General features: G+C 42.5%; 1 protein-coding gene across 12 annotated transcripts in view; it reads right to left on the bottom strand.

The window, feature by feature from the left end:
* Positions 1 to 19,582, bottom strand: part of mef2aa (myocyte enhancer factor 2aa) — a 65,080-nt gene extending 45,498 nt beyond the window's left edge. For 11 of the 12 annotated variants that reach the window (XM_086163864.1, XM_086163856.1, XM_086163858.1 and 8 more), the window contains exon 1: positions 16,490 to 16,644. The gene's annotated coding sequence lies outside the window, so the exon portion shown is untranslated. Of the gene's footprint in view, positions 1 to 16,489; positions 16,645 to 19,363 lie in introns of those variants that run through there. The other variant, XM_086163854.1, reaches the window with a different exon arrangement.
* Between the last annotated feature and the right edge of the window lie 3,345 nt (positions 19,583 to 22,927).

The raw sequence follows: 22,927 nt of genomic DNA, 5'->3' as shown, positions 1-22,927 counted from the left end.
AGTTCAGACAGACAAACCCAGTGACTCATATAACTACCTATTGCTAACTAAATCCTGCTGGAGGTAAGAAAAACACTTCTATCGCAAAAGCAAATACTGTAAGTGATTTGTTTTTAAGGTGGATGTATTGCCCATCATACAAAAGACTGGTCTGGGTGCAAGGCTATGAGGGACAAGGACTTTATTGTTGTTGTTGTTGTTTGTTGTTTTGAAGTTTATTAGGACAGTGTACAAATACATTAAGCACAGAGGCAGAGATGTTTGTACCAGATTATAGCTCATAGCTAACGTCCATCTGTAGTCCTGGACAATACAAATATAAAACTGTATAAAATAGAAAATATATATAAAATATACAGATAGGCAATAAAATAACTATACAATATACAAACAGGCAATAAAATATATATTTTGTAAGTTGAAAGTGCTATTGTTGTGATATTGGATTTCAAGGACTCAAATCTGTACGTTCACTGTATGTTTATGCAAACATGTGATTGTATAATTTGTTGATTACCATATTCACCATTGATCCCTTAATACATCTATGCAGGGGATCTTTCAAAGAATAATTCATCCAAAAACCAATAATGTACCGTTATCTGTTCGCCCTTATTCTGACTAACAGTTGGATGAATGGTTTTATGCCACAAATGCATTTCAGCGTCAGTGAAAATAAATACATGTTTGCACATTTTGCTAAATTGAACAAAAGTGAACGGAAAAAGGTTAATATACATGGCCCATTCTAAAGAGAAAAAGAGGACACTTCTATGCATAAACTAAAACAAATCAGACAAATTGTGTCTTTTACTCATATGTTGGGATCTTCAATATTAAATCAAATGTAAAAAAAAAGGTTCTTAAAATGATGGTCTTATCAAAATTAATTTGTAACATAGTCAAATAAAACTGTCAAAGTTTTTGCTCTCAGGGAAACTACCGAAGCTTGTTACAAAATCAAGCGGCACAGAAAGCTTTATGATACCTGAGCAAAGGTTAGGAGTTAGTTGTTACACGCGTTTTCTACAATTACTATCTGGTCGTCAAATATGCTGAAGACTTCCTCATTAAAATTCACAGTAATACAGTACATCATACGCCGCTGAGACACTCACACATGCGCATCCGTGCACACTTTACTTGCTGTCTTTATGCAGCGGAGCTGTCACAGCGAGACAGTTCAAATCTCGAGGCATAATGGACTGTGTCGTGACATTTCTCTTATACAGATATGAAATGACAAGCTGAGGGCCATCAGACTGCAGGTGAGCTACACTTTAGATTTAATGCCAATATTAATCAAAAGTTTGTCCACAGTTTAGACAACCCACTGACAAAACCTTATTTTCAGAAGTTGAAGGATCCATTTAATCTAATACTGCAGATGAACATATCACGATGTGCTTTGGCAGAGATAACAGAATTTTTATCTCCAGAAATACAAAATATTCATTTGCCGGCATTGTCTTGACTGACATATCTAAAGAAAGTCACACAAAGGACTCCAGTAAAGTTTCAAGATGCTTTGCAATAAGTTTTGCTACCAACTCTCAAGTGAGTCGAACGTACTAATTAGGATATATAAAAAAGAAATAAACGGCGAAACTCCAACGTGGTCAGATGGTAACAACACAAGAGAAAACAAACAGTAGAGAAAAAGAAAACGTGAAATAAAAGTCGGTGGTGATTTTCAATGTGTGGAGTCAGTAATGACAAACTACATTACTTCAATCTGACTTGATTCTAACCTCAAATTTATAACCAAGACTCGGCCATCAAAGAGGGGTTACACTCGTATCGGCAACTCGGTTCACAATTAAAAAAAAATTATAACCGATAATTATAGTGGGCCCCAAATACTGTACGTGATTTAGGTCAGTTATTCCCAGACTGAGGTGCAGGATCCCCTAAGGGCTGATAACATCATAATAACATGCTTACTGGATAGTTTATTTTGTACAAATATCCGTATCTAATATTTTCAAAAGAAGCAAATATAGTTGTTATTCGAAAACACCGGCTAAACCGCCTTCTTTACAAACGATACCATAAAATGACAAATTTGCCTCAAGGGGTTTTCAAAGAGAAAACATCCTCAGTAAATAATCACACCAGCGCGGCTGAGGGTCAAAATGGCACACTTAACACAGCGACACCTGAACTAACTCTACTTCCTGTTGAAGACGCGCAATATGGTCGAACACATGGTGACACGTAGCGGCCCGGTGACGGTCCGACTCATTTACACACAACTCAACATTGTTTCCTTTTAGTCGTTTGCGCCCGTAATTGATTCGCATTACATCTTGCACTTGCCGGCGCTGAAAATGAGCCACCATTAACCAATAAGAGACGAGCTCTGACCGGTTCACTTCGAGCCTAATGCGGTTGTTATTGCACGGATGATGTAACGAGATATACGGTCAAGTCTCTACGTGGTCCGTGTTATTTTGAAACTCGATCCCGCTCTCCCGGCGGGCGTGATCAATTCCGTTCACTTAAACGGAGCGCGCGTATAAAAAAAAGACAAAGTGAAAAGGAGTTTCTGCTGAAGATCAGCGCTGAGAGGAGTTTCTAGGGACATTTGCGAAACGTCTGTCTGGCGTGGCGTGGCGTGGCGTGGCGCGGCGCGGCGGAGTAGGATGGACGGTATTGTCTCGGGTGGCCGCGGTCGGCTGTGGCGGAATCCGCCGGTTAGGCTTAGAATTGAATCATAGGCCTTGGGCAGACAGGGCTCAACTTCCTGCCTGTCCATTTCCTGTAATTCATCTGCACTTCTGCATGCCCTCAGCAGGGAAGTGAGTGGGAGAAATGGAGGAACAAAGGGAGGGACCACCTTTGGGACACCCTACCCCTCTGATCCTTTCCCCTTATTACCATCAGTCTATTAGACTGAGACTAAACAACAACAGAGGCTCATCTCTTGTGGCTTCATTTTATGTGCTTATTATGTTTACTGGAAGGATCATTACACAGCATGGACGAAATGCACGGGCTGCACTCAGCTGCTCACTTAACAATTAGCAGAGACCTTTTCTTGTTATTCAAACACACAACTGGTTACGTAACACTGAATCACGGCCAAAAAAATAAATAAACGAATAGGAACATTTGAAATGCGGCGCGATGGCACGAGTGCGACATTCCCGACGTAAAAAATTCTGCCAAACGATCCATGAATGGTGTTTCGAAAAACTTCCCTCGTCACCGCCGCGGCTCCATTATGAGTCGCTTCGGGCAGGTTGGAAACATAAAGCCAAGCGGCCCAAATCCAGTTTTACCAATTTGCGTGAATGGGGCTTGGACAGCGCCGCGGTAAGAAATGAACATCCACCTCTTTGTTCTCCCTTTCATCAGGAGGTGCCGTACCTGTAAAAAGGGGCTGTTGGCCCGAGGGGAATGGAGGCAAGCCAGACCTCTCACACACTCTCTCTCTTTCCCTTTTGTAAGTGTGCTTATCTGCCTCTCCAACAGTGAAAGGCGGGATTGGGGCCCCAGCAGCATCACCAGTGTTAATGTCTCCTGATGCTAATCTGACATATGGCTGATCCCTCAACAACCACTTTCTCCATACCTTTATCCAGTCTTCTTTTTTTTGTTGGTGGCAGGGTGTGTGTGTGTGTGGGGGGGGGGGGGGGGGGTTCTTCTTTACATGATTTTCCTTTTTTTTTTTTATTTCTCCCACTTTCTTTGAACTCATGTTATACATTCCCTCACCTCAGTTTCCAAGGCAACTAATGAGATATAATTAATAAGAGCTATCACAAGAGCATGGGAACAAAAACGAGAAAAAAGGGAGGATTTGAGAAATGTAGGGAGATGTCGAGCGGTGTGCAGAGCGCCGACTTTCTACAGCTATTTAGCTTCATCCGAAACACCGCTTGGGGTGATGTTTCTTGTAATAGATTACATTAAATAACATTTTTAAAACGTAGCTAAAATAATGATCATATGACTATTTTAGTTATAAGTGTGCCGTTAAGCCCAATCTGTCACCTCTCGAGATTTTAAAAATAATACTCTGCAAATGTTATTACGCTGACTGCAGAGGTCGGCAAAAATAAGATCGCTGCGGTATCTTTCTTGTTTTAATTGAGAAATAACTACTCCATGATATTATTTGATTGCATTGATTTGGTAAGGAACACAGAAGTATTGTTCACAAGGAGGCGGGGAGCGAGACGAGGCGAGCAGACAGAGCTTCCGCCCAAATGGCAGCCAAGCAGACAGCGAGTGGTTAATCTGCCCTGATGACTGGTAGCTCAGTCCAACTCTCCGATGACCCAGCTGTAATCCCTCACTGGATCAATGCAAGTTCAAACAATCCTCCGCGCTGCTAGCACCTTGCTCGGGCTGGTTGACGGTGCTGTAAGACGGGGACCGGGAGACGGAAAGCTACTTATCACCTCCAAAATGACATCAAACGGCGAGGAAAACCCCACAGGATGAGTTGCGCCTCTGGAATAAATTGTTTAACTCTTGGCCGTATTATGAAGCCAGCTGCGGGGAAATGATGTCTTCGGATAAATACTGTACATGTATCCAATCTACCGGTGAAAGATGATGAGTGGATAGAACAACCGATAACCAAAGGACATCATATGCTGACAGCATTACCAGACAGACATCCTCCATCTCACTCTCACAGTACTGTCAGGGGATGAGAGGACTATGCAAGGTGACTTTGACAAAGTGCCTTGGGGTTTCATGAGAAAACGACACTACATTAATTTCATGTCTCTTTTTTAACTGACTTAGTACCACAGAGCCTTGGGTAGGGGAACAAAAATGAAACAGGCGACAGGGATTTATAGAGGCCAGGAAGACAACACTGACAAATAGGTGACACGATCGGCAACCAACTTTTTCCCTCGCTTTAAGACTCGCTTAACCGGGAAAAAGAGAAGTTCACGCAGACGTTAGTCAGAAACTTTCCACCGCTCTTCGCATGTGTTTGGATTTGATAGCCTGTGTGAGTACAATAGAGACAGAAAGAAAACAAGAGGGAAGGGGGCGGGCGGTGACTGAAAAGAGGGAGGGAAAGAAGACAGTATGACTGTGTTAACTAAGTGGAAATATGTAAGGGAAACAAGACTAAAAGAAGCATCCCGCGCCCATCCCATCCCACCTCTGTGGTAGTGTGTGGCAGCGGCGTTGTAACATAATTACTGCTGGGACACTTCTATTCCCAATGATCCATTTGCGTCAGTCAGGTTCTCAAGCCCAGCCAATGAATGGATTCTCAGTTTCTCAAGGATAAAGAGATGACCCTCTGCTAACAGTTATATCCATTTCATGTAGAAAAGCTACTCTCCTTCTCAAGGTAAATCCCTTGATGTGCATTTGAGTGAAACTTTCGTGGACGCAGAAAGTAATGATAACTTCTAAGATGCATGTGGAGGGTGATAAATTATGTCTCATTAAAAATGAATGCAAATGAGAACCCGCCGACGTATAGTTTGCATAGAGCCCCGGTCGACCCACTTTCCGGTTCTCGTGCCGTTTCGGTCAAAAATCCAAGCATCTGATTTTGACAAAAACTACATTTCTAGCCATCTAGACAGCCATCTCATAACGGTGACCGACTTTCGGTTTTTGCTGACCTTTAATCAGACTTTTTAATTCCTCTTCCCTCAGCCGCAAGGGAATCTTCAAATCTTTGTACTTAAGACCTTAAAACACTTGATAGCCTTAACCTTGACAATTTATATTTCATTGTATTTCTTATTCTCCCTCCTTCCTACTATTATCTATTACTGTTATGTTTTTGCTCGAAACTCTGGCACGACAATTTCCTTCGGGATAAATAAAGTTGTTCTCATCTCTCATCTAAAAGTACGAGCATCGACGAATGAAAATGCATACCGTTCCTGGATTTATATCACAAATGAAAGCTGCAGGAAGCAGTGACGTGGCCCCCATACCAAGACATGTTGGCGTGTGCAGTAGTAACTGTGTTACCACAAAAAAAAAAAAGGAGGGCAAACCTCACGATATCTGTCTGCGCCGTGGTCAGACCGAGGTGTTTTCTCCTCGGCGGAGCTAGAAGAAAGTGCTGAAAACAACCCAGCGAGAACCGCGTGTCTCCATTGGGTGGCGCCTGCCGATGTTTCCGAGCCGGGACTTTTTAAATCGAGCGTCTCAAGTTCGAAAACGGATCTCGCCGTTTCGAATCAAGTTACGACCGCGTTCTGTTTCCTGGTGAAACATTAGATTTCACCGCCTCATCGAGGCCGCATGCTGTGACAAAAATCTCACATCCTATGTCACACGTCGAGTCTTTCGCCCGAATTGCCGAGAATGTGATCGACATGCAAGGAGGAGCGAATCTTAACACTGCAATTTCCCCACTGGATGCACGAGACCCATGACAAATATAAATATTCACTGGAAGCCGTGCACGTACCAAGTGTCTAGCGTGTTCCAGCCACCACAACATGTTTTTGTCAAAGGAAGAAGACACTGGGAATTCTTTCAGAATCAAATGAGCATTTACTTGGTACTGGAACCCAAGATATGTATTATTTCTATCTTTAAATAATATTCATTTTGGGGATTTTAGCTGATAAATCATTTTAATAATGTGGCAATTGAAGTTTTTCCATGTGTTGAAGACTATAAAAATACCTTAAGGCCATTTGTAAGTGTTATTAAAAAACACTGGGGATTTTCAAATATTTTAGAAAATTGAGGTTTGGCTAAAAAATATTTTGGTAATACATGAGAGGGAAATACTGGTGCTGGAGTCCTACTGGAGTTTTAATCTTTTAATATCTACTTAATTGCTCACGCTGAAGAATTATTTTGAGTCAAGTCAGTGCTAAAATTCAATACGTAATGTTGAAAAAAAAAAAAAAAAAAAAAAAAAAAATCACACAGAGCAGGACAAAATGGGGTTTAGAAAAAGGCTGGCCTTTGAACGGACATATTTAAACCATTAGGTGTGAATTAAACTTAAAATGAAATTGTCTCCGCATGATTTGAAAAGATGTCCAAGCATTTATCTTCTCATACGATGGAATACAGTAATAAATGACCTTTCCGGCTTTCCCGACCGCTTCTGAAGTCTTCTCGACTAAGACAGAGAGAGTGGATAACATCACTCCACTTTTAAGGTCTGTTCACCGACTAACTGTCTTATCAAAGAATGTAATTCAAAATAGTGCTGTTGGTTTATTGAGCAGTGAATGGTTTAGGGCCAAAATAAATTTCAGATCTGCTGGTACATTATGAGCTGTCCAGACCCCTCAGGTCGTTCGGGACAGGTCTGCTTTTTGTTCCCGGACTCAACACCAAACATGGAGAGGCAGCATTGAGTTTTTATGCTCCACGTATCTTGAAAACAAAGTTCCAGAAAACAGAAGATCTGCTGCAAATCTCTGCTCTTTTAAATCCAGGCAGAAGATCTCTGTGTTTACCGCTGCTTTGCATTAAACTAAATATAAAGGCACTGATTCATTTCTTGCATTACAGAGATTTTGTTTTTTTTTCTTTTTTTTTTTTCAACTCAAACTTTTATTTTTGTATCCAACACCAGTTTCATCCTGTCTTGGCTTGTTCTTGCTTTATGTTGAACCCGAATTTGTCCTTTTACATTCTTACAGCGTTTTTCCGTAACACCTGGTCTTCATGTTTTCAGACGTATTTTGTCCCGCACGCTTAATTGCCTTGCTACACAAAACAAACTTTTCATGCCTCGGTACCTCTATTAAGTTAGCCTCTTGACCCTCGGAAAATAATTTCTAATGAGTCATTCAACGCTATGTCATGCTATATCTGTAAAATGCAATTGACAGACTAATAGCTAACTACTCACTTCATATTAATGCCAATGGTTTAACACACTTTGTCTCTGAGCAAAAGCCCTCAATCACCAGCATCCCCTATGACAGAGTGTCAGCTTAACAAGTCAGTGTCTTGACATGATACAACATCAGAATTCAACAGTCTTTACGGATCAGCATTGTGTCACACTTAGCTCTCGCTGAAAACCATATATTTCTCGGTGACACTCGTTTTATTTTTCCATTATCTTTTGCTTCTTTGCAGAAGACTGAAAGAGTGAGAAGTTGAAAAACATCAACAAAACAAAACAGAAAAAAAGAAAACCCTCATGAATTTAGGCACATGCTGGAAAGATAATCCATGCATGGTCCTACAGGTTTATAAATTTGCATGGCATTGCAGTTTGGCGCGGTGGTCTGGTACGGGATGAGTCCATTTGCATGGTTGTTTATCATCAGATGGAATTCTCATCAGGGAACAATAATAATGCCAATACCATAGGGAGAATCAGTCCCCAGCCTCCCAGGAACCCTGCAAGCTGTGTTAAGTGCCATGGCAGCCTTTTGATGTTGCACAGACTGCAACCCAGAAATGGTAAACAGCAAAGATGAACCAAGATCTTCCTCCAGGGGGAATCCACAGTGTAAGGATATTAGAGACGTCATGCATAATGTGTCTCAGCAGCAGCAGCAGCAGAGCGTTTACCCGATCCCAACACATCTTCGGAAACACTGAGGGTCCAGATTAGACATTCAGATTCAAGATATTCACTACTCCCACAGCGTTTGATGATCAACGGGCAGGTTTTTTTTTTTCTCAAAGATAAATAGGAAGTGCTGTGGAGAGCAAACAGTTGTTGGTAAATAAGGTACATGTAGTCCGTATTGTTTAAGATTATAGTTACTATGCGCCTTGAGAGAATGCCTCATTTTAATGGGAATAAAGTGAAAGGCTTGGAATAAATATTTGATTTTCTCTTCCCGTTTTTATCTTCCACTCAATGCCTCTTTCCCACAGTGTTCCATTACATAAAAGGTTTATGCAATCTGGGCAGTGAGGATGGCCATGAGTCATATCAACACTGAAAGAGGGCTAGCTAAACTAGCATTGATTTTATTTTTTTCCTGTTTTGTTTGAATTTTTACATGGACGAGTAAGTCTGACAGTAATCTCAAACAGCCATACAAGCCCCCTCATTTTATTCTGTTTAAACAGCTCATCAAATACATACAGACATTGGAGATGACAATAAAACTTGTCAAAGATAAGCTAACAGAAAACAAGTCTGTGACTTCATTTTTTTTTTTTTCTTTTTGGAACGTTGCAAATGTTTGTTTGAATAATCTGTTGCTCTAAACTACATAGTTTAACATTCATCAGTATGGTATGAGAATGTCATTTTTCGGCTAAAAAAAAAAAAAAAAAAAAAAAAAAGGTTTTATGGGTATAAATTTGCAAAATCCGATACGAAAATACTGTGAGGGAAGGTCTTCTGCTACAGGCCGGTCTTTCCCAAATCAGATGATGTGTGCTCTCTGTCACATGAACAGTGTGTCCAAACACTGTGATAAAAGAGAGAGACCCCCACAGGCCTTGCTGCTCGCCTCACCACCAATCTTTTCTGCAAACTCTTTTCTTAAGTCTCAGGAGCGAACAGTGTTGTGAAAATCTCCGCCGATTGAACCGCGGACAGAAGCCGAAGAGAAGGGGAATACAAAGTCAAGAAAGACAATTTGACATAAACTAGGATGTTGGGAGACGATAAGCGAGCGGAGGCACAAACTGCTCGCTGACCCAACATGACACGAATGGCCGCGATATTAAGAGGTGCTACGAAAGCGGCAGCTCCAACCAATATCCTTAATAAGCGTATTGTAGGGTTTGTTCAAAAGGATATTTAGTTTGTAAACCTGGCTTTGACAAAAAAAAAAAAAAAAAAAATCCACATGAACTGGGAGGGATTTCCCTTCCCTGTTCATTTGGCTGATGCGTGCTGCAGAATAATGGGAGGAATTACAACCCCCACCTGCCCTGTCCTGGTTCACAGGCTTCTCAGACAGACAAATAACAAGGATATCACACGTCGGGCCCCCTTCCTGCATCTGGACCAGGGGCCGGTCGAGCAGCGGGGGCTCCAACTCCTGCAGCAGCCGCTGGGCTCTGTCAAATGGGCGAGCGGCAAGAAGCGACAGCAGGATCTCCCAGCTGTATTTACGATGCCGACTATTGATAAACACTTTTTACGGACTCTACTTATCGCCGTCATGGGTGCCGTAACGGTAAGCTAGATTAAATGGCGACGAGGTTGATGCGAGTGATGTCTCAGCTTTCCTATATTTGGATTCACGACAACTCTGCAAACAATATCTTCACAGTTCGTTCAGACTTTGAAAAAAGTTCACTTTTCAAATAATTCAATTCTTTGTGCACAATGCTTGTTCTTCATCGGCTCAATACAAAGCAAGAGAAGTTAAATCTCTAGCGTGAGATGCTTTTTAAGATCTACAGTAGAGCATCAGGAATTCAATACAGTGGGGTATATTAGCAATCATGGGAGATCTTTTGATCTAGTAAATTAGATTATAATATATTCCTTTGATTTATGTTTTTTAAAGTCTCATTAAAATTCAGTTAAAATGCAACTCAGCAAATAGATGTCTTTCTTAACTTCCTTTTCAACTATCGGGTTATACATGCTAACAGTTTTTAATATGATTCAAATGAATAACATTACTACAATATTGTGCAGCAAAGACACAAAGGCAGCTCTTTCGTCTCAATGGTGGGAAATGGATGTTGTTGTAAACAATACTCAGAAGAGAAGCAAGAAAATAATGACTAACCCAACCACAGTACTGACACATCTGGGGGTTTCTGTCCCCTAAGTGAGACCCGCTCATTTTCCAAACAATGCACATTTTGCTTCTGTGGTCTATTTGCAATCCAGACTGACGAAGAAAAGAGGTGGCATCTTAGGAAGGTGTTAAATGACTCAACTTCTCAAAGTCGTCACCTCTATTCGCCACGTGTCCACAATCTACCCTCCAAACCACAGAGCGCATGTGTGAATATTTCAAGGGACTGAACCAGGTAACCTGAACCGAGTTGAGAGACAAACCAAAGGATGCAGAAATGACAAACGGTGCCTGGCGGACACGGAAACCAAAACGTAATACAAACCATGATGTTACTTTAGTCACGATTACATTTTACATTTAGCTTATATCCTGTTTGTTTGTATGCAAATGCATCTAGTTTGGCTACTGACTCGAGCGCACAGGCTCGGGTGGCGACGGCGAAAGCAGATTAACGGCAGATTTAGAGCGCGGCTCTGCTGGAGGATCTTCCCACTGATTCTCCTATATGGTCCAGGTGGACGAGGTGTGGGGACCTCCGGTCAGGCCTCATTTGGAAGACCAGAGGAGACAGGAAAAGATGGTGCGGCCGTAAGCTGCTCTGCCCTGCTCAGCAGCAGCTCATGTGCTGAGTGAGCCAAACACGGTGGCTTACCACCAGAGGTCTCAGTCAAGGGCAGGACAGTTGAAAGGTCACTGCTAGCTGTCTTGCTATACAAACAGTGCCTCAGCAAGTAATACATTCACCCCCTGAGCTTACAACTGGCTATTAAAAGAGTTTCTACTGGCCAGAGAGGTAGATAAACACATATTCCATTTGATGTTACTCTGACTTGAAAGAATTAAAAGCAAAAAGATCCTTTAAAAATGAAGTATTGTTGCAATTAGCATAAGAGATTGTGGACAGCTTCATTTTAATTAAGAATTTTTTTTTTATTGATCCCAAGGAAACTGAGTGACCACCACGTTTAAGCCATCGTGGAAGAACCGCGAGCTGTGGGCAGCCGCTGATCAGCGCCAGGGGAGCGATTTGGGGTTCGGCGTCTTGCTCGACAACACTCGGGAGTGCGGGAATCGAACCAGGAATGTTGGCTTTCCAAGATGACCGCCCTGACCCCCTGAGCCAAGCTGCCCCTTTCATATTCTGTCATAAAAACAAGATAAGCCAGAGCCAAATTCGGCCCGTTTTGCTTTTTTTTATCCGGCCTGCCAAACTACTTTGTTTGAATATTTTAATAAGTATTTTCAAGCAATATTGAATTTAGAAACTCCTTTTTTTTTCCTTTTGTTCAATTTTGTATGGATGATTACATACAAAATAGTGTCAGTACTAATGATTTTAAAGTTGAAATAAAATGCCAAAAAATTAAATATTTGAAGTGCAATTTTCATTTTGTTCAATTTACATGATAACAAGTTGGCCCGCTCATAAAAATTAGAGATTAAGAAATGTGGCCCGACAGCCAAAATAATTGCCCACCCCTGATATAAGCTGTATTCTGGCCTAATTCACGAATAATCACAAAGTATGATCATTTCCTGTTTAATTAGGACAAGACATGCAAACACTACGGCCACAAAGAATGACCTGTTTAGGATTAACCAAACAGAAAACTCAAAAAAAAAAAAATTAATTTGTTTTTAAAAATAAAACGTACAATTTCTTTGCGAAACGCTTTAATGTATGAATATTTATAAACTGTCTAGAGACTGTAATGAAATGTGTTTAACGTATACATGTTATTAGGTTGATTTTTTTTTTTTGTTTACCAAAACAAGGTGTACAAGTTTTTGTCTACAGCTAACTGCGGTCTAAAACATTATCTACTAGGCTCAAGATTCTGCATCTGACCTCCAGGTCTCACAGGAGAACGCTGGAATCTCCATATTGATGATGGAGCTCCAATAAACAATGAATCATGTTTCCAAGATGCTCTTGATAATCAAAGGCAGAGCTGAATGCTTAGTGAGTGATCTTGCATGTTGTCATGATCTTGTGTTTTCTCATGATCCTAAAAAAAAAAGAAAGAAAAAGAAAAAAAAGCACCAGCACAAGTATGCTTGAGGTTTGAAGAAGTATCTGTGGCCAAAGAAGAAAATGTGTCTGTTCTGCTAACTAATAAACTCATCGCAACGTTTTAGTAACTCCGTAATAATAGATGTGCCAAATAAGCCGAACAAAACCGAAACGTCCGAAAACTAAACTGAGCTCGAACCGAGTACAAATGGATGTGAGAGACAAGACGTAAAACCTCACGCGGAGGTTTGTACTGTTCACGAAATGAACAAGGCAGTATAAACTACGGCACGGTTGAAAAGTGATTCACAAATCTTCTGAAAACATGTTAAACTGCTGTAACTCTTGGGGCAATTTGAGAAGCTCTCCCTTCAAAAACAAAATCATGCTACCCTTTTTATTGGACGCAGAATATGTGGCTTCTATGTCTCATTTTTTATTCAGTGCACCCCTGGCTTTCAGCTTTCTGGTGTTTTGTCCTCCTTGGAAAAATGTCCTAGGAGGAGAGGAGTGGAGGAGAAAGAATTTCACTCAGTGATTCAGAGGCATCGTGTAAACGCCAGCATTCTCTTTCTGACAACCGGCGTTAATTGCAGATCCGACTCACCCACACACTCCACATTTCTCCTGGAAGGAGAAGCTGAAAAACTGAGATTGAAGTGGGATGAAGAGTGCAGTAAAAGATGCTGCAGCTGCCCATTCCTCACACCATCACCACCTCTCATTTCTCCCTTTCCACAGTGAACTGCAAAGACGCTGACACATACTAATGCACATTTGCACAGACAACTGGGGCACACAAACACAACATGTAATAAAGCTTAAACGTTTAATAAACAGATGTACTCATCGTGGAATATCTGCCATCTATCTCGCACTCTATGTCATCCCACCCTCGATCAAATGATACATGGCGGAATCGAAGTCATATTATCTGAGAATTTGTGTAATGGCAGAGGCAGAACATTCGGGGTCTCCGAGGATAAATGCATGAGTGAGAAAGACATTTACGACGGCAATATCTGCGTCTCCGCTGATATCGTATTCATTCCATTGACTAATATATGACATAAATTGTTCAAATGAGATTCATTTCAGTGGTGTTGAAAGAATCCCTCATCCACACATGACACATAAAAGCTCACGTGATGTGGATCATGAGCAACAAGGCCCATTACTGGCAAGACCCGGGGCAGCACGGAAGCTAATGACTTCAGATTGGAGAGTGCTTTACTGCTTTGCTTTTGAAATCACTGGCAACCAGCTGGTATTGTACATGGTAATGTACATGCCATCAGAATTGCAGTAATATAAAATGGAACGAAGGAAAAAACACGTCGGCTTAATCCCACTGCTGAACTCGTACCTTTTAATAACTGCATTAGTGAACGCGATGTTGTAGAGGGGCTGTGATTATAGCGTGTACCTCAGCATAGGCTAAAGAAGTACAATGCCCGTTTTCACCCAAATCAAGACTTGCCACAACATTAAACAGGTTGTTATGCTGTGTAAGCAGTTTCTCTCCACCTATTTTCACACATGGCTGCCAGATTTGTCAGCTATTTGTCTTTTTAAAATGTTTTCGCAATGGACAAACAAACAAAGAAGAGGAAAAACTAGAAAAAGCTAGTGAAAAAAAATTCAAAAGGTACATTTTCGTGAAATGCTTTCAAATGCATCGCATACTTGTAATGACCGTCCGAACAACTTCATGCTTCACGCTAACTTCATTCTTTCGCCTATCCGCGCTTTACGAATATCAGGATCGGATTATTCGATCGAAGCAGCTGGCGGCGCTAGCATCTTCGGTCTTTGGCTTTAGCCCGGGTTCACTCGTAGTCGTGGAAAAAACAGTAGCTTATGTTTATGTAAACATGTCTCGCTCGAACAAAACTTTGATTTATTTCTCAGAATTGACCACATTGTCTCAAAATGTCCCGGGAGACCGTGACAGCCTTTATCTTCTTCTTCTTCTTCTTCTTCTTCTTCTTCTTCTTCTTCTTCTTCTTCCTCTTGAAGTATAAACAGCTAATCACTTCTGAAAGTTAGAAGACCGCTACGTCAGACTACATTCCGAGAGAACAGTGATTGTTCTATTACGGACATTAACTTCTTTTCAGGCAAAAACCACCTCCGACAATTGCATAAACTTTTTCTGAGAAAACAAGATCGGTATTTTGACGTTATACGTCAATCTTGTCCTTTGAAATCATTCCACACGGGCATAAAAATTTGTTAATGGAAACACAGCTTATGATCACCGAGGGATGTTCTCAAACGGTAAAATATTTACAGTTGGGGCTGAGGCAATCCGTAATAAATTTTTAAATATGTGTCAACACTATTAAATTCACACTGATTATGGATGCTCATAAATATTACGGGTTCCCTGCTGCTTCAAAAATAAGGGTGGACTGCATCTGCACAATTCATTTTACAAATGAGACATGTCAGCTCGACCCGAAGATTTTTTTTTTACCGCCTTCAAAAAAGGTTCGTGGGTAAATAGGTTTCATAATACATTGCTAAAAGCAGCAAATTCCTATTCATTTTTACATTTAAGGGTGCCTCAAGTACAGTTATCAGGGCAGGTCAGGTTACAGCTGGTCTTTGTCCAGGCTGGTCAAGGGTTAATGCCAAGAGCCATCAGCTCCTAGTGTCTGTTACAGAACCATCCATGGAGCTCATCTCGAATGCACTGTTCACTGTCCCAGAGCCTGTCACTTCACATAAGAGGTAGAGATGTCAACTGCTCCGCTCATACAAGACAGACTTTAAAGAAAAACATTACCTCGCTCTGTTTTTCCCCACCGAAATGTCAGCTTTTACCGTCTCTTCGCCTCAAAAGGCCAAACTATCATGACGGGATTTCGGCTTCTTTATATCAAGACGATGACCAGGTTTAAACAGTTAATTCCCGAGTAACGGGGTTTGAATGCAGCCTGATGTCATGCACATCGTTGTTTTGAGCATTTAAGACCTCCTCTTGTGGAACTACCACCGCCTGCAACGGCAGACACTTGGACAGGACGAGTGTCAACTTGGAAATGCAACCGTGGGATGACAAAGTGAGACGAGCACCATCTTGATCCAAACAAATAACGAGATCAACCAAAAAAGAAATGGAAAAAAAAAAATTAAAAAATAAACAAAAAAAGTTGCTCTTGCAAAAAAAAAAAAAAAAAAGGAAAAAAAATAGATAAATACTTGCAACTTCGATGAAAGGGTGGCATATTTTATAATTCATACAATTATGAGTAACAATTCTGCTCATAGACATTTACTACTTGTTTACTCCAATACGCGCCCGTTTTTGTTTTGATTTTTACCAAGTATGGTCTGACATGTCACACTTTTTGTCGAAACGCAAACTCCCCACGGGCAGTGTGGAATTAGCGGACCCTAAAGAAGAATTTGTATTAAATCTGATATTAAAAACGACCTTCTTTTTTTTTTTAAACCGTGATATATAAAGAAAAAAAAAGAAAGAAAAAGTTTCCCCCGCTATTATTGCTATCCGCGGGCGCGCGCGACTGACTCCATCCTTTAACACTGGTGGGGGAAAGACGTCATTAAACGGCTAACGCTAACGGCTAATTTGTCCATTTCTCTGTTTATTTCAATAAAAAAAAAAAAAAACGTTTCCACCCCAGCGTTCCTGTCGCTTCCTCGAGTGTCGGACGAAGGGGTGAGATTAAGTTGATGTACTTTCAACGTCTCCCAAATTCACTCTACGCCTCCCTCTTGCGCTTTTCTAACGTTACTCTCACTCGCCGTAGCCGCCGCTGCCGCGCACCGCAACATTATTGTTTCTATTTCCGTTACTCACCTTTACTCCCGAGTCAGCCGCTGTATATAGACACTCTATATCGGTGGCTCCAGTGGATAAACGTAATTTCGGTTCACATTTACACGCCGACTGCTATTTTAGGGGGAGCTGACAAACTCAGAAAAGCCAGTCTCCCTCTTGTCAGTGAGAGACTCCTCCCCTCATCTGACGAGCCACTCTCTCTCTCTCTCTCTCTCTCTCTCTCTCTTTCTCTCTCTCTTTCCTTCCCTTTCTCTCCCGTGCAGTTTAACTAAACTCTTATGTGTTTATGTTGGAAACTAAGAGCCCACGGATACATGCGAGAAGCTTTGTTTTCCGGGGTGTTTATGTGCGCGTCACGTATTTTAGCGACCGTACGTAAACATTAGTTTGTTTGTTTTGTTTAAATATGGTGCGGATACTTTCAGCTCGGTTTGTTGGTTGACAAGGTAACAAAAAAAAAACAGTGACTGAAGTAAAATCACTTGTTTAACGTCAAGCTAGATTTCTAATTTTTACAACTACTTTCCCAAATTACTCGGTCAGCCCCATCACATTAGATTCATTTGACGTCACATCTCTAAGACAACAGAAACGGAATTTGATTTGACGGGCGGGTTCGCTCGTCCAATTAGCGCCCGCAGCGCCCGCCGAGCAGCCAATAGGAGCGCGGGGGCGGGACTGAGCGGAGTCGCAGATGAACGTGTCACGTGTACGGAGGGATCAACGGAGGTGTGGTGCCTGTTTTCACTTGCATTTGCAGGCAACGGGTTGAGACCAGGCTTAAAGTTGACCTTTTTCATGTTTATTTTTATTTGATTTTTGAGTTATTGCTAGTAAGTGCTAAGTTAACATTTCATCCTCTCAGAACTTATTTTCTGATTTTAAATTTCCTGCAATGGAGCGCCGTCATACAGCGTCACATTCCTCTGTGCATTGTACATTTGGCGATTTCAGAGATTCTGATTCTGACGTCCCCACAAAAATACAGCAAATCGACAGAAGTGCCCCACGTTATGTCTCCCGAAAAGTTTGCGTGTATACAGACACCGCCATAAATACGTTGTCCTTCAGTCGGTTGTAAACTGTAGTGAGATTGCTCCTTTAACGTTTTAGTTTTCCATCCAATGAAGTTTCAGCTGTAGGCGCCAGTTAAAGAGAGGTTCGAGGCCATTATGAATTGTTTTATTTTACTTTGTTTTTTTTTTGTGGACAATTAGGACAAGAATTCCCTTTTCTTACGACCCGAACGATTAATCCCGCTCCCGGAGGTTCCACAGTGGTGTGCACAGCCTTATTAATTTTATAGATGTTATTTTAGAGTCTCTTAGTTTCACATTGTTGAATTTCAGCATAGTGCTAAAAGGAATGTATATATAATTTTGCCCCATATTTTTACACTATCTCTGGTCTGTTACCATGTCAGATGTGCATATTTAATGCGTCCCATCTTTGAATTAATGATTAAAACTAATCCCAGAGTACAGAACTCCAGCATAGGGCTGCTGGTGGCTGTTGCAGCTATACATTTGTAGCTCTAGCAACTCCGTTATCTATTTATTTGCCAATTTATTTGTCTCCCTCATGTTCTCATGTGATTAGATCAGCAGCAGGAGTCTGGAGAATTTTACATTAAGCTGATTATACTTGCTATGTTACACTATATAATCTCTTTGGGTAAATTCAGAGGCAAAAATGTACGTAGATGTTCTTTGTCATACACATTGATGTCTAACCCAGTTTGAGAGGCGTCAATGTTCATGAAGTACAGCATTGCTGCCCCCTGGCCATCTTGAAGTTGGGCAGTTTGAATAAAGTGGGAGGGGCCCTTAAGGGCACAGAGGCTTGTATTGGACAGAGAATGAAATGAGAGGCTGTTGAAATGTCCAGAAAAACATAACGAGGAATTTTGTTTTAATTGCATCTTCTGCAGGGCTATTCTTTTACGGATCGCAGGAGTTAAAAATAAAGAGGTGGAATCGGACCCGAGAACCTCCTTTGAATTAATGGACATATGTGCGTTTTCTTGGTCATGGCTCAAAGCCCGCGAGCGAAACGCTCTCTTCCTGTAGTTGCATCCGCCTTCTTCACATTATATACACACACTCATAGTTAGTGTGTGTGTGTGTATGTATACACTCCATATGACATGCATGCTGTCTTTTGCATTAGCTGCTCAAAATTATGCATGAGAAAACACAGGGAAAACAAAACAGTAAGAAACATCAAATTCATGACCCCAGATAATCTCTTCAAGCACGGTTTCATTTATCAAATGTTCCCCAAAGCGAATACGGTCCGTCCATCAGCGTGCTAATTGAATAGGATTTGGTGTTTAAATTGTCGCAACCCGTCACCCGCAAGGCGGAGACATAGTTAAAAACTCCGTTTGGTGGGATCCTTAATAATTATCATTTTTTTCACTCAACCGTCTTTTCCAAATATATATTTGCAGAAACAGCGGGGAAAGTCACGGCGAGTGACTCAAACCGCGGTCGTGACACTCGAAGCTCATGCACTGTTTCCCGTGTATTGCTACGTGTTAAACAATAGCCGTGCACTCCATCACTAAAGTGCAGTGGTTCCTTTTGAACCCGCTCTCAGCGAGAAGCTCTTTTCTGTTGGCAAGCACTTCAATATCCTCCCTGAGAGATGGCAGCCGCTGTGACGCTGGCCAAGGTACGACTGATGTCATGGCAATATCAGCATAGAAGAGGTCACTTGGGCATTATTACTCTGAATGTGGCGGCTTCTTTTCGAAAAAAAATGAAATAAAATCCGGCACGGTACCCGATTTAAAAATACGCCTTGAACGAGAGAGCATTTTTAACTGACTGTCAAGCCCCGGTTCCATGTATGGGGAGTCAAGACTTCTCCTGACACCTGTATTCTCACCTGTTTATTGTTCCCGGACAGAATCTGCCGTTCCAATCTGCGCCGCTCCTCCTCCCCCTTGACCGTCTGTAAGTCTTTCCTCTGTCTGCGCGTCTTCCCGCTCTTTCAGCTGCCTTTGTTTCACCCTGCCCATTGATTCACCTCAAAGCCAGACCAGCTGGCTTTGAATGCTTCCCTTCGAGCCCTATGAGGCCCGACCTCACGCCCTGTTCCTCCTCTTGTCCCTCGGTCTTTCTGCCTGCAGGGAGCAAGGAGGGGTGCGGAAGGGGGGGGGGTGGGCGGGAGGGTGCCGCGGCTTGAGCCCCAGATGTACGTAGACTTGTCGGGCATGCCTTATGCGCTGGGGCTTGGCTGAAGGCTCGCCGGAGCAGCCACAGCTGTCAATCATAACTCCGGCGGGTTTGACGGATTCGTCCCCCCGAGAGTCAAAAACCTAATTTGACCGTCTGTGCAAACATTTTCACGATGTTATCTTCTTAACATATAGCGTACGGTACGATGGCGGATCGCATGGAATATAATCTGAAACTGTAAAGCTCGATTTTATTGAAATGATAAAAGGGGTACGCGTATAATGTATAAGATAGTAATTGTATTTCAACAAGTTGCAGGGACAAGCCGCAAAACAGTTTGTTCCAGCAGGGCTTTGATGCATGACAGCTGGCATTTTCAACATTGCGCCACACCACAAATAGACCCAGACACTCTTTCTCTCCAATTAAAAAAAGGGCCTAAAACACACATCTCATGCAGGGAGCTTTATTAGGCTGTATAAGTCGAGTTTGATCCGCATTGGCGGGGAAAGAAATAGATGTTTATTTTGTAAATGAGAAAAGCACAAACAGATCAATGAGTCACACAAGTTTCTGAGACGGCGATTCGACCACCGAGCTCTGAAATAGCATTTCATTATCTGTGGCTCATTAAAACAGCCTTTCCGAAAAGCCCTCCGTGCCCCTCGCCGATCTTTCTCTGTCTGTCACGGGACGAACGCGACCAATAAACGCCACGTCCCGGTTTCTCTAACTTCTGTGATAACGATTACAGTACCGCCGATTAACCGACGGCGAGGTCGATTTTGACGAAGGCGCGCGTATTTCTCATTCCGCCGGACGAATGTTTCAGCGTAACCGAGAGCAGCTGTCACGCCCGGGTATTTCGAAACGTGCCGATGAGGATTCGAAAGCGCCGAAACTCCCCGTCCGCGGCGATCCGAATCGGAAAGCCGAATCGGAGGAGGCCGCAGCTACGTGTGAGATAATAAAGACGGAGGTCTAAAAATACATTGTGTCTCACGGTCCGTATTTCTTCTCTCATTAACGGCAGTAATTAAAAGTAACCAAGGCACGATGGCTCCAAACAGCGTAGAATAGCACGCAACTGTTAATTTGTAAGGAATGACACTTGAACTGAAAACCTGCACGATATCAGCTCGGCACGGCGGATTACACGGGAGTTTAAAAGAGCCGTTCGACGGCGTCCGGTTGTAGGTTTAACAGTCGACTTGCAGTCAAATGTTTCTCGCGGGGCTCAGAACGACGCGGTTTGGAAATATTTGTCATAAAGGTTTAATGACGGGAACGGCTGGTGATGTTGTTCTCCTGTTTATATCTCACTTCAGTACAACTTTGACACCCCGCAGTAGGTTTTGCTGAGCGTCTGTGCTCTTCCTGAGGCGCAGAACGACAGCAACAAAGTTCTTTATGATGAGCTGATGATGTCTCCAGAGATTCCTGTCTCCCGGGTTTTCGTAATTTATTCTTCTCTGTGTATCACAATGCTGAATTCTTATCAACTGCGAGGTGGAGTAGCCCAAGCGCGCACTCTGTCTTGTTTGCTTGATAGACTCTTTTCTTCTTGCAGATCTACAGAAATCCTGATAATAACATGCGCTCTTTAATTATCTACAATATTCGCCTGAGCCTATTGCTCCATTTATAAAATGTAGTCTCCACTGTACTGAGCTCATTAAAAATTGAACAAGGTCAGGAATGAAACTGTTCTTACCATTATTCATTTTGTCCATAATTTTCATGTAGTATTTAATTAATCACCTGGCGTGAGTGAAATAATTCATAACGTCACGGGTTTTCGGGGTGATATTAGCAAAATTAACGTACATGTGGGAGAAATAAGGTTCGGATATCAGCGGTGATATTTGTTTATGACCGAAAGGGAGCGGGAACGTTTACGGCGTCTCCTTCGCCTTTTTTTCCGTGAAAAACTTTTCACGGCGTCCCATTTCGGTAAATTCCTCGCGTGATGATCGCGTGGTAAACAAAAGCGGCGTCGCGTGTGCGTGAGTGCACGCGTGTGAGAGAGAGAAAGAGAGGCTGCAGAGAGGCTCCGACATCGCCAGTCAGCAGGTGCCATCACTTCTAATCCCCACCGTTTACAGTGTAAAGACATGTTGAGGACGAGCAGGATGGAGGGAGTCTGCCAAAGAGAACGTGTAGGAGAGACCACTCTAATTTCTGCCTCTCAGCTTCTTCCCCGTGTCATTTCACCCGGGTTTCCGCATCAAGCGAAACCCGCCGTAATATATTTTGTCATACTGTAAAGCAAGAGAGTCAAAGACGCCCTGATCTGTCGTCGCCGTTTGCCCGGGAGACGATCGCTATCCCACGCACCGAATTCCGTGTTTTCTTTTTTCTTTTTTCTTTTTTTTTTTGGCTTCTTCGGTAGAAACTTGGAATTTCGAACGATATATTTCAATACGCAGGTGGGTAACCAACCGCCTACATGCTTTTGTTCTTGCCGCCGCGCCTCGGTCCGGCTGCGGCGCTTCTCGCCTTTAACACGGAGAACAATACGGCGTGCGTATTCCCTCGCAATGCCCTGTTACCGCACAGCCGAATTCTCTAAAGCTCGACTCGATCTCTCAATTGTAGGTAGTAGGTGCCCAGTTCTCAGTGAGCATTATGACTCATACCAGACGTATACTGCAGCTATCCAACTCTAATCCACGAGAGATAATTTGGTATTCATGTTTTACAAATGTGCTTGAGAAAAAAAATCCCTAAATCTTTTTTGGCAAGTGCAGTCGAGAAAGTCGTGCGAGCATGTCATCCGCCGTGAAAAGACAGCAGGATGGTTGAGTAAAGCGGGGCTTTGTCTCCGGAATTCAGCCTGAAAGACACGGCCATCATCACCCTCCTTTGTTGCAGACTTTGTCTCTCCAGTATTTTAGTGGTTTCTCAAAGGTAAATAGAGGCTTGACTCGGCGGGGGCACATGCAGTTTTCCTACAACAGGTAATAAATTTGCATGTCGGGCCTGCGCGTCACAGATTAAACATGCTTTGTTTAGGATGATTTATGGGCGCGACGTCGTGCTGGGTGCATTCGTCTGTGAGGAGCCGAGGGGTTGACGGTGGCGAGGGGGTAGCAGGTGGGGCAGTGAGTTGGCGAGTGTCAGATTTGTCTTACAGGAAGACTGATCTGTAGCTGCTCCGAGGGTGCCCACTGCAACACGCACCTCCATCATTAATCACAAACAGCCTTAGAGCACAGAGCGCTTTGTCTTTTCCTCTTCCCTCACCGCTGCTGCGAGCTGTCACCGTCCT

The sequence above is a fragment of the Fistularia commersonii genome, chromosome 17 (genome assembly GCF_037954325.1).
Source record: "Fistularia commersonii isolate RoL2024-O1a breed Wild chromosome 17, RoL_Fcom_v1.0, whole genome shotgun sequence".
In the NCBI taxonomy this organism is placed as follows: domain Eukaryota; kingdom Metazoa; phylum Chordata; class Actinopteri; order Syngnathiformes; family Fistulariidae; genus Fistularia; species Fistularia commersonii.
Note: the sequence above shows the minus strand (reverse complement) of the source record. Positions and strands in the feature narration are given on the sequence as shown.